Below are 12,356 nucleotides of genomic sequence, written 5' to 3'. Positions count from 1 at the left end.
ACCATCCATCGAAACCGAGGCAAGAAAGGATGTGTGAAGTGATTAATTGAGAGAAGTTTAGGTTTCGATGGATTGAAAACATTACAAGCCATTTCCTACCCCACTCGAAGATCATTCTCAAGGTTAGCGGTGATCTCAACCTTATCAGACAAGTTGTCAGATTTGTCCAAACAAGTGTTCTGCCTCCTAAATGCATTGAAGCATTTGCATCTGATATGAACTCAGATCCAAATGGGCTGGCAATGCAATACTGTAACCAAACAGCCATATGATTCCATCTACCAGAAACATGGTATATAGTCTCAGATAAACATGTGACATTTACTTTATAAAACAATGTTCACGTTGACCTTATTATGCAAAAATTAATTACTAAGCATTATTCTACACAGCAATATAATTTGATTAAAATTTGAAAATAGTAGATATGTCTCTTTTGTTATCATCCTAACCGAGACCAATTCTGACTATGATACAAGAATCCTGCTTTAAAGTAATCTAAATTAAAATTCTCCATCAAAATTTATGTTCCAAACACCAGTTTCATAATATCAACTTTATAATGTCAAAGCTGTTCACTAACTTTTTCACATTTTGAAAATTAATTTAAAAAATGGCAATGGTTTTCAATAAAAATACACAACCAAAAGAGACAAAACAAACAGGTTTTAAATAATACATGTGTCTCTCTTGTTCTCACTCTCTCCTCCTCTCATTCTCACCCTTTTCTATGCCTACTCCTACCATTCTCTCTCTTCTTTCTCTCTCAGTCCTGGTGTTACCTGTTCATGGAAACACAGCTAGGTCACTTCAAATAAAGAACAAAGTGATTAGTCTGAGAGTTAATGTTTTATGCTTTTGATACAATAAATTGTTTACAATAAAACATATTGACACTCAGGTTTAACACACTTTGTTTTTAATAACGATGATGATGATAATAATAATAATAATAATAATAATAATATTTTTAATTTAGTTTAAATAAGCATTGTTATTTTGATTTCCACCACCTCTATCACCACAATAATATTTATATCTAGAGAGGAGATGTGAGGATAAACTAAAGGGAGAGAGGAGTAAAAATTAATTTGGAATGAATGATGCAATAAAGAAAATAAAAAGCAAAAACAAGAAACATGCATAAATTTAAATGGTCATGTTGATAGAATTCCATAGGAGGAAAGGTGTGCAAGAAAAGATTCTGCAAACTGAGCCAACTAACAGAAGACCTAAAGGGCAGACAACAAACAGGATGGTATGATAATATCCATAGTCTTAATTGGTCATGCTTAGGGGTAGAGCAGTTGATTTTAATGATGGTTGCTTCTGGCAGAACCCTATGTAGGAAGTGCCTGAGGACTGTACCCACAACAGCTTACTTAAGAATAAGGGGTGGTGAAAATGGATGAATCTTTTATCTTTCATTTGTTTCAGTCATCAGACTGAATTCCTGCCCCAACACTGTTTTGAAGAGTCAAATGAGTCGACCCCAGTACATTTTTTTTCAAGCCTGAAACTTATTCTATCGGTATCTTTTGATGAACTGTTAAGTTACAGGACGTAAGCAAACAAACAATGGATGTTAAGTTACAGGGACATAAACAATGAATGCTGGAGACGAGCACAAATACAAACACACATGCATGCCATACACACATAACACACACGTGGCTGCGTGGCAAGAAGTTTGCTTCCCAACTACATGGTTCCAGGTTCAGTCCCACTGTGTGACACCTTGAGCAAGTGTCTTCTGCTACATAGCCCTGGGTTGACCAAAGCCTTGTGAGTGGATTTGGTAGACGAAAACAGAAAGAAGCCTATTAAGAGCATCCAGCTGTAGAAACCACACCAAATCAAACTGGAGTCCGGTGCAGCTCCCCAGCTTGCCAGTTTTCAGTCAAACTGTCCAACCCATGCCAGCATGGAAACAGATGTTAAATGATGATGATGACGATGGTGTGTGTGTGTGTGTGTTTGTCCCCCACCACAGCATGACAACCAGTGCTAGTGTGTCGAAGTTCCTGTAACTTAACAGTTCAGCAAAAGAGACTGGTAGAATAAGTACCAGGCTTCACAAAATAGTAATAAGTACCAGGGTCGACAAGTTCAACTAAAATTCTTCAAACCAGTGCCCCAGCATGGATGCAGTCTAATGATTGAAACAAAAACAAGTAAATGAGGGAGCCTTTACATGGTTACTTAACCTGCTAAAAATAGCAGCTAAATTTTCCTTCAAATCTGACTATATTTAAAAACAAAAGGACTCATTCCCACTGCGTGGCACCTTGGGCAAGTGTCTTCTACTATAGCCTCAGGCCGACCAAAGCCTTGTGAGTGGATTTGGTAGACGGAAACTGAAAGAAGCCTGTCGTATATATATGTATATATGTTTGTGTGTCTGTGTCTGTCCCACCACCATCGCTTGACAACTGATGGTGGTGTGTTTACGTCCCCGTAACTTAGTGGTTCAGCAAAAAGAGACTGATAGAATAAGTACTAGGCTTCCAAAGAATAAGTTTTGGGGTCGATTTGCTCGACTAAAGGCGGTGCTCCAGCATGGCTGCAGAAAAATGACTGAAACAAGTAAAAGAGTAAAGACTAAAGAGATAGTGGATAATGTATTCTGATTTACATACTACTTGATACAATCTGAAAGTTGTGACCACCCCACCTTTGTATCAAGTAGTATGAAAGTCAGAATACATTATCCACTACGTCCTTTAAACAAAGATATGTTTTATCAGGGCTGACTTATTTACCTCATATTTGCTCACCACCAGCAAATATGAGGTAGAATCTATGTCAAGCATGGGCCCCCTTTTTTCAAGAAGTGGGCTGCATAAGACAAGGTTCTTCATCAGGTGAGGTGCACTGCTAAAATAAGTCAAGGTAATTTTTTGTTAAGCATGTCATCCAGAAAGTGGTACAGGCCATAGTTTACCCGTGACAGATCTATACAGTTACCTGACTTGCTAGAAATAGGAATCGAATCACCTACGAATATTGAGAAAAGGACCTGAAAAAATGGGATGCTTTTGATCATAGGATTGTGCAACCTGGCTTGACATGGGGCAGGGTTAAACAACAACCACATCTAGCCACCATCACAATCAGTAACAGCAACTGTGTCACTACCACCAACACCACAACAACAAGAGTTCAACTGCATTATTACCATCACTCTAAACAACAAGAGTTCAGTGGCACTAACACCACCATTACCAACAACAAAAGTTCAACTGCATCAAAATAACCATTGCATCAGCAGCATCACCACTACTACAAACAACAAAAAGCAAATTCACCAACAACTTCCTCAGTTTTTTGCTAACATAACCAACATCATTATCATCATCACCAACATTATCAGTGCTAACAGCAAAAAGCATCTCTAGTAGTAGCAACAGCTGCAGCACTGCCACCACCACCTTTATCACTATTACTATAACTGCCACCACCACTATCATTGCCACCATAAACCACCCCAATGACAGTCACCACTATCATCACCACCACCACCACCAACAACAACAACAACAACAACCATCACCAACACCACCACCATGACCACAACCATCGTCACCACCAATAACAAAAACAACACCATGGCCATCACTACCGCCACAGCCATACAAACACCACCACAAAGAAAACCAAGTGGCAATGGCATATTTCAATATAGGCTAATTGAAATGTTTATATCAAATTATATTTGAATTTATAGAAGGGAAAGAAAATGTAAAGGAGTAGCGAAGTTGAGAGAGGGGAAGTAGGAGGGCAGGAATAGTTAGTTTATACATGTTTAGGGGGTTAATTTATAGATAATGTTTACAGAGGAAATGGAACTAGAACTTACTGCTGCTGAAAGTGATTAACAAAAAGTGGAGAGAGAGAGAAAGATAAGGGAAAGAAAGAGAGAGAGAGAGGAAAGAAGAGAGAAGGGGTGGGGAGAGGGAGAGAGTCAAGATAATAATAATAATAAATGACAGTAACTACTTTGTTAGCGGTCAATTCAGGTATGACCTTTCAGAAACTAGGGTTTATTGAAGGGTTAACAAATGATGGAGGATTAAGATACAGTTCACCCATATATTCTCAGAAATGAAAAAAAAAAGAAAAAAAAGACCAATGTATCTGATGGTGATGGTGATAATGATGAGAATTTTGGACATTGGCACAAATCTTCGGAATGGAAGGAGGTACTGGCACTTATCTCCTTCCTGACCTTATTTCTAATTAATTTTGAAAAGAATAAATTTTGAATAATTTCGTAAAATCCAATAAAATAATATGTGGTTCCCTCTAGAGATGGCAATTAATACAAGGCATATAACCACCCACTTAGACTTAGATCTAAAAATTTGAAGGGTACAGGCCTTATATTGACTCAAATAGGTATTTTTATTTTATTGACCCCTGTAAAAATAAAAGGAAAAAAAAAATCGACATCAGTGTGATTTGAACTTGAAGGGCTACAACTAGATACTGCCAAATATTTCCTTTGATACTCTATCAATTCTACCAAGTTATTCTGGAATTAACCATTCCAGACGCTTTCATTCTGGACTGAGGTTCTGATTATTAATCTTTCATTAGCCCTGTTTCTGGTGAAATATCTGAGGTGTTTTACTTAATTTTGAAAATAATCTGTTTCTTTCATACCAGCATGATTTAGTAGTGGTGATGGTAAAAGGAGGATGGCAAATTCGATATTTGCATATAATTTGCTAAATGCTCTTTCTGCTATTAACCACTCATCTATGTAATCAAAATGGAACCATCATCATCAGATAGGCAAATTAAGGCATGCAGTGGAATACAAGACACCCGGTGAGCTTTTTGATTTCTTGACTACAGAAGTGAGTAAGCTATGACCCTTTAACATTCAGATTCCTCTGTTCAAATGTAAAGCTTAGACATTCACAATTTTTTTTAATTAATCATGCATTATCTCATAGCTTTGAGATTTTGATGATGTGATTGTTTATTTTCAGAATGACTTTGTAGGGTAGGTGTGACAGGCCTGATCCGGATGGCTCAACCATAAAATAGGTGGAATATTTGGGTCAGAATGGCTAGTTTAAATGCTAAAGGATTAAAATAATTGAAGTCAATCACTTGACACTGATCACCCTTTGTCTCACATTTGTCGATTTACATAGTTTTATACCCTAATAAGTCCTGCTGAAGCTTTGCTTTATCTTGCAAAATTCACTCCATGCCCATGTTTCTTCCTACAAATAAGGATATTGACTTGTGTTCAAGCTGAACATCAACCAAATCATTCTCATCAGTCAGGTGTGGAGGTGAGTAGCAAAATTCATGGGCATTGCCAAGACACTCCTGATTAACACTTAAAAAATATATTGAGGTATAGGTGCATTTTTCTGAATAAGTCATTCAAAAAAGTACAGGACTCAATCCATTACTGGATTATTTATCTTAATTCAGTTCTGATCTTCTTGGTCTCACACTTAAACTCTGTTAAGACACACTCCATGTTTCATTCATCAGGGGCTGGTAAACTATAATAATCAACATTAGATCTTCCCTGTAAAAATTAAATATTACGTGAGTTGAGAAAGTGTATAATCTATGACCAAAGCTTTAAAAAATAAATCCTGAAGTTAATTTGTTTAACTAAAAATCCCTTGAAGGCAGTGCCCCAGCATGGCCACAATCAGAAGACTGAAACAAGTAAAAGATAAAACATAAGATAACATAGTCCAACTGGATTGTCACAACTGGAATGTTTTTGACCATAGCACTACTTAATCAAAGTTGACCTTGTAATAAATAATACCAAGCAAACCGCTTTAACATCCGTCTCCTAACTAAATGTAAACAAAAATGTTTTTGAGTTTCATTTGTAAACAAAATATTTTTGCTTTATGAATTTGATTTTAATTAAAACATAATAGCATGCATAATGTAGTAGGGTATTTGAAGAAATAAGAAGCAGATGTGTGGCTTAGAAATTCCTCTTACATATTTCCATGTACATTCTATTGTCTTATACAGTTATAATATGTATTGCATATGTATACAGTTCATTCACATGTTCAGGCAGTATTGTATTGTTTATATGAAGACTGACACCTACAAACAAAAGCATATATATGCACACATTCATACAGACACACACACAAGCCACTTAATTATACAGCTATGCATGTATATGAGGGTGGGCAGAAAAGTTCATAGGCTGGCTATGAATGAGTGATGTTAGACCTGTGAAATCTTGTATGCATTAATTTCAACGCTTCTTATTAATAACTGCATTGTTTCTTTCCAGCTAAACTGATATCTTACTGTTCAAAGAAGACTTCAAAAGTAACTAGTAGCAACTTCTCTCGAAAATGGACAAAATCTGGGAAGAGGAACAACTCAGAAGTGTAACTTCACAAAACACATCAACTTTAGAATATCCTGCTACTTATAGTATGCTATGACAACAGGCATTACCTACTTACAGTCAGGTGAACTGGGTACTTTGAGAGCTACATGTCTTTACCATGGATACAGGGCAACACTGGTGCCAGTATATGAACTGCTAATCCCTCAGTTGGTAGTCCTCCTCTCTTTCAGTCATGACTCTCTCTATAGAAGGAAACAAAAACCTATGCATGGATTCATCCTTCTTATCCTGTCCACCAGGAATACGCATTTATGTGCACATGCAAACCAATTTGGGATCCATATGTGCTTACATATGTAGGGTACATATACATGGAACACACTGCCAAACATTAGCAACAGCCATTAGTTGATGGTTGTTGCTGGTGTTTGGCAGTATGTATAGTATGAGAAGGGTTTTACTAGGATTTTGTAATTCTACTATTTGTTAGAAAATATGAAAAAAGCCCACAGGAGCCAAATCAGAGGTTAAGTGGGGGATGAGAGTTGTCTTGTGTTTAGCCAAAAAGTCTCTGTGAAGGCATGTTGCATCAGAGAGGAATATGCAAAGTCACAGTGCAGTATTTAATTTTTGTTTGTCCATACCTCAAAACAACCAGGTAAAACATTTTATTGATCATCTGATCATATGGAACAAATCATGACAAATGATGCCCTTCCAATTAAAAGAGGACAATCAATATTATCTTCACATTTCAATGAGTCCAGTGTTCTTTTCTTTTGGTTTCAGGAACAATGATCTTACCCACACAATAACAGCATTTTTGTGTTGCCATCATAGCTGAATAGATGATGCATTTTATCATCTTATAGGTTTTCAGAAAATATTCATCAATATTAAAATGCTCAAACAGCTCCTGACTCAGCAACTCATGACTCAGTTTTGTTTTGGTTCCTCTGTCAGTAGAAATGGCACAAAGTTTGTGATATGAGACATCTGAAATTTTTCCTTTGAAATCATATGGCACAAACTTATACTATTGCCTCCTTGTTTGGGAACTTTACAAACCAGGTACCAATTCCCTTTGCACCGTGGCTGCTATTGATGGTCACGGAAGGTCATCCAGATATGGGATCATCTTTCGTGGATATTTCTCCCAATTTGAAATGCTGGCACAGATTCTAACACTATATACTGCTCAAGAAATCTCCACTCCCCAAAGCCAGGCACACAGCTTTATAAAAGTCTCTGTAGAAGTTCTTAATTTGAAACAGAAATTTCACACAAACATGTTGCCTCTCTAAATCTTCCTTATTCAAATGATCATGAAAACTATACACAGACTACTGAGTGATGCAGCATGACATGGCTATTAATATCAAGGTTACCAGTGTACAGCACTGCAGTTGTAAGCACAGAACAGCTGCATACACCAGATAGTTGGCATGCTGTTTTAAAACCTCACTTTATTTCTTTTTGGACAGACCTAACCCACCTACTTACCCACCTGTTATGTATCATCATCATCATCATCATCGTTTAACATCCGCTTTCCATGCTAGCATTTATGCCACTCGATGAACAAAGATATGGTTGAGTTTTCCTACATAAAGACAAGTAAAGCAGGTGTAACACTTTAGCATTCAGATTAATCTGGCAAATGTAACGATTATTCATTCACATTATTTTGAATTACTCATGCGTTATTTTATGGCTTCCAGATTTTTATGACGTTTATTTTTCGAATGACATTGCAGTTACGGAGTGAAAGGCTAGTACCTAACTCACTAGATCATTTCAACCAAATAGCAATACTTCATAGCTAGGAAATATCACATCTAAAAAAAATCAATAAAATCGACATTAATTTCTATGATAATCAATAACATTTTAATAGAGGTAATTCAGTTAAATAACTGAAAAGAAAATGTTTCACCTTGAATAAATAGCTCTATTCAGGAAAATTATTATATGATAGTAAATGGGTACAGGCGTGGCTGTGTGGTAAGTAGCTATAGGCATAGGCGTGGCTGTGTGGTATGTAGCTGTAGGTATAGGGGTGGCTGTGTGGTAAGTAGCTTGGTTGCCAACCACATGGTTCCAGGTTCAGTCCTACTGTGTGGCACGTTAAGCAAGTGTCTTCTATTATAGCCTTGGGCCAATAAAAGCCTTGTGAGTGGATTTGGTAGATGGAAACTGAAAGAAGCCTGTCATATATATATGTATGTATGTGTGTGTGTGTGTGTGTGTGTGTGTGTCTGTGTTTGTCCACCCAGCATTGCTTAACAACTGATGTTGGTGTGTTTACATCCCCATAACTTAGCAGTTCAGCAAAAGGGACTGATAGAATAAGTACTAGGCTTACAAAGAATAAGTTTTGGGGTTGATTTGTTCAACTAAAGCTGGTGCTCCAGCATGGCCGCAGTCAAATGACTGAAGCAAATAACAGACTATTTTTCTTCTTGGTAACAATTATATTTTTAATTAATACCAGTAACTAAGATAAACCCAAAAAAGTTGAGTAATTAGCTCGAAATCAAAAAGCTGTGACAAAGAAAAAAAAACAAAAACTTCACAAAATGTTAATACCCTACATTCTGCCTATACCAACTAATCTTGGAGAACCAGCTTTATCAGTCTCAAGAAAAGGGAAGAAAGAAAAAACAAAAGAAAAGAGATTGTCAATACTATAATGTAGTTCAACTGAAGCACATATCTAAATAGGCAGTAACTCCTTCAAACTTATTTAGATAAGATCATTAAGGAAACAATATCAAAATAATCTGAAGTTGTTTTAAATAATTATAAGGGTTCACAAAATGAATATAAAAATATAAAATGCCATGTAAAATATACTTTAAGACAATTGGTTTAAGACAAAGGGCCTTCTTTTTCTTGATGTAAAAGTAGACGAGTAGAAAGTATTTTGAACTGCTTGGTTAATGGGATGTGATTTTAAACCTTGTTTTATCCTAATTTGTTTTAGCATAAAACATTGGGCCTCACTGAGGTGATGACTTCCGACCGAGACCTTTGGAAATATGTTGTGCGTGAGAAGACCCAGCAAGCCAAGTGAGACCTAAATCCAAGGCCTCTGCCAGGGGTGTAGCCAGCCCACTTATGCGTACCTTTCCTTCATTGGACACTAAACTCCGCTTGCGAAGACCTGTTGAGGCAAGTGAAATGGAAATTGAACTAAACTCGACGACTGGCACCCATGCAATTGTCGTCTCCTTCATTGAACACGAAACTCGGCTTGCGAAGACCTGTTGGGGCAAGCGAAAGCGAAATCGTGATGGCACCTGTAAAGAAATTCGAGCGAGATCGTTCCCAGTGCCACTGGACTGGCTCCTGTGCAGGTGCGTGGTCGTTGCCAGTACCGCCTGACTGGCCTTCGTGCCAATGGCACGTAAAAGCATCCACTACACTCTCGGAGTGGTTGGCGTTAGGAAGGGCATCCAGCTGTAGAAACTCTGCCAAATCAGATTGGAGCCTGGTGTAGCCTTCTGGTTCACCAGTCCTCAGTCAAATCGTCCAACCCATGCTAGCATGGAAAGTGGACGTTAAACAATGATGATGATGATGATGAATAAGATGGTTATATATATAACACCATTTCATCCAACTGAGAGGAATAGGTAGGCATCCTGTTTTTATTTTCTGGGAAGATTACCCATGAAAGACTAATATCATGTCCAAGGTGGAGGAGAATTATTGCTCATTTACAAATGACTATAACAGGCACAGGTGTGGGCTGTGAAGTAAGAAGTTTGTTCCCTGCACCATATGGTCTCAGGTTCAGTCCCAGACTATGACACCTTCAGCAAGTACCTTCTACCAGAGTCTCAAGCTGACCAAAGCCATTTGAATGGATCTGGTAGATGTAAACTAGCTGAAAGAAGCTTGTCATATCTTTTATCTTTTACTTGTTTCAGTCATTAGACTGGCCATGCTGAGGCACCACATTGAAAATTTTTTAGTCAAATGAATCGACCCCAGTTTTATTTTTTTTCAAGCCTGGTACTTATTCTATTGGTTTCTTTTGCTGAACTGCTAAGTTATAGGGACATAAACACACCAACACCAGTTGTCAAGTGGTTGTGGGAGGCAAACACAGGCACAAAGACACACACACATACAACGAGCTTCTTTCAGTTTCTGTTGACCAAATTCACTCACAAGGCTTCAATAGAAGACACTTGCTCAATGTGCTACACAGTGGTCTGAACCCAGAACCATATGGTTGAGAAGGAAGCTTCTTACCTCACAGCTACACATACATATATGTAGTTAAGTATGTGTGTGTGTGTGTGTGTGTGTGTTTGTCTCCTTGTCTTGATTTCATATGAACTATTATATAATAGTTGTAAACAAATGTAACCATCATGCAAGCAATGACATTTGTTTATAAATACAATTAATGCAAACTTTAAATACTTGTGTTATTGGCTGTCAGTTACTAGAATCTCCTCCAACCGTAATAAAGAAAATATTAGATAACCCCAAATCTAAACATTTGAGTGCTAACACAATCATTTATTCTAGTTGGTTAAATATATACTTAGGTGTATATTTTGATATAAGATTATTATATAAGCATCACATGAAACACTTAACACTAGATTTTACAAGGTCAGTAAATATATTTACATACAATGCTTTCCTTTTACTTAATCCTTGATTGTTGTTGTATAGCCCCAGGTCAGCTTTGATCAAGCAGACTTATTATATATAATCAAAGGTATTGCAGTAGTGACCACCCTATTATTGTGTTGAAGGAAACTGTAGAAAAGGAAGACCAAGAAAATATTGGCAGCGGTAGTGAAAGCCAATCTCAGAATACTGAATTTCACAAAAGAGATGATAAAGGACTGCAACAAATGGTGAGACGGTGTGTTGGAAAGGATCCACCTGCCCCATATAAGCAAAGAAAAGCAAATGTAGAAATAATGATAATGATGATGAAGAATGATGAAGATATACTGTACCTAAGACTTCATTATCTTACAAGTCATTCACTCTCTTTAAAGATGGTGGCAGGGTATGATATATATATTTCTAGTAGGTTGAACAAACCATATACAGGAATTTTTTGTAATCAAATAAGTAGGTATATAAATAAAATATATATGCTAAAAAAAACATTAATAATGATAGAGTTTAACAAAAGTAATAACTTACTAACATTTACAAAAAAAAAAAAAAGATAATCAAGTTCAAGAGGGCAAGTTAGCTTTTTGAACTGTAGTTGTTCAAATAACTATTTCATAATTACTTTTAACATTCACAGAGGATCACAACAACAACAACACCTGGCTTTAGATTTATATCAGTGTCAGTTTAAACAGGTGTGGCCACACATACATTCTTTTGTTTAATGTCTGTTTTTCCATGCTTGTACAGGTTGGAAGGAGAATTACTTAAACCAGTATTGTACGAAAGGTTGCTCTCCCTGTCACCAAACTTTCAGTAAGGGTCTTTTTTTAATTTACAGATCTTCAAAAGCACAGCACAAGGTCAGTAATTTTGGCGGAGAGGTAAGTCGATTACATCAACTCCAGTGTTCAACTGGTACATATTTTATCGACCCCAAAAGAACGAAAGGTAAAGTTGACCTTGGCAGAATTTGACCTCAGAATGTAAAGACAGACAAAATATCACTAACCATTTTGCCTGGTGTGCTAATGATTCTGCCAGCTCATCACCTTAACCTCTAGCATTCAGATTAGTTTATTTATTTATGTTGTTTTGAATTAGACATGCATTAACTTGTAATTTTAAGATTTCAATTATGAGATTGTTTACTTTTAGTATGACATAGTAGCATAGGTATAAGAGACTGTATTTTGCCAGTTTGAACATAAAACAAATAGAATATTATGGTTGGATATGGCCAGTTTAAATGCTGAAAGGTTAAAGTGACCAGTCAAAACATCAACAAGGAACGTAACAACAACACCAATTAGATCAGAGACAAGTAGAAATGTAGAATTTC

This window comes from Octopus bimaculoides, chromosome 18 (assembly GCF_001194135.2).
Source record: "Octopus bimaculoides isolate UCB-OBI-ISO-001 chromosome 18, ASM119413v2, whole genome shotgun sequence".
NCBI lineage: Eukaryota > Metazoa > Mollusca > Cephalopoda > Octopoda > Octopodidae > Octopus > Octopus bimaculoides.
This window is presented reverse-complemented; position numbering follows the sequence as displayed.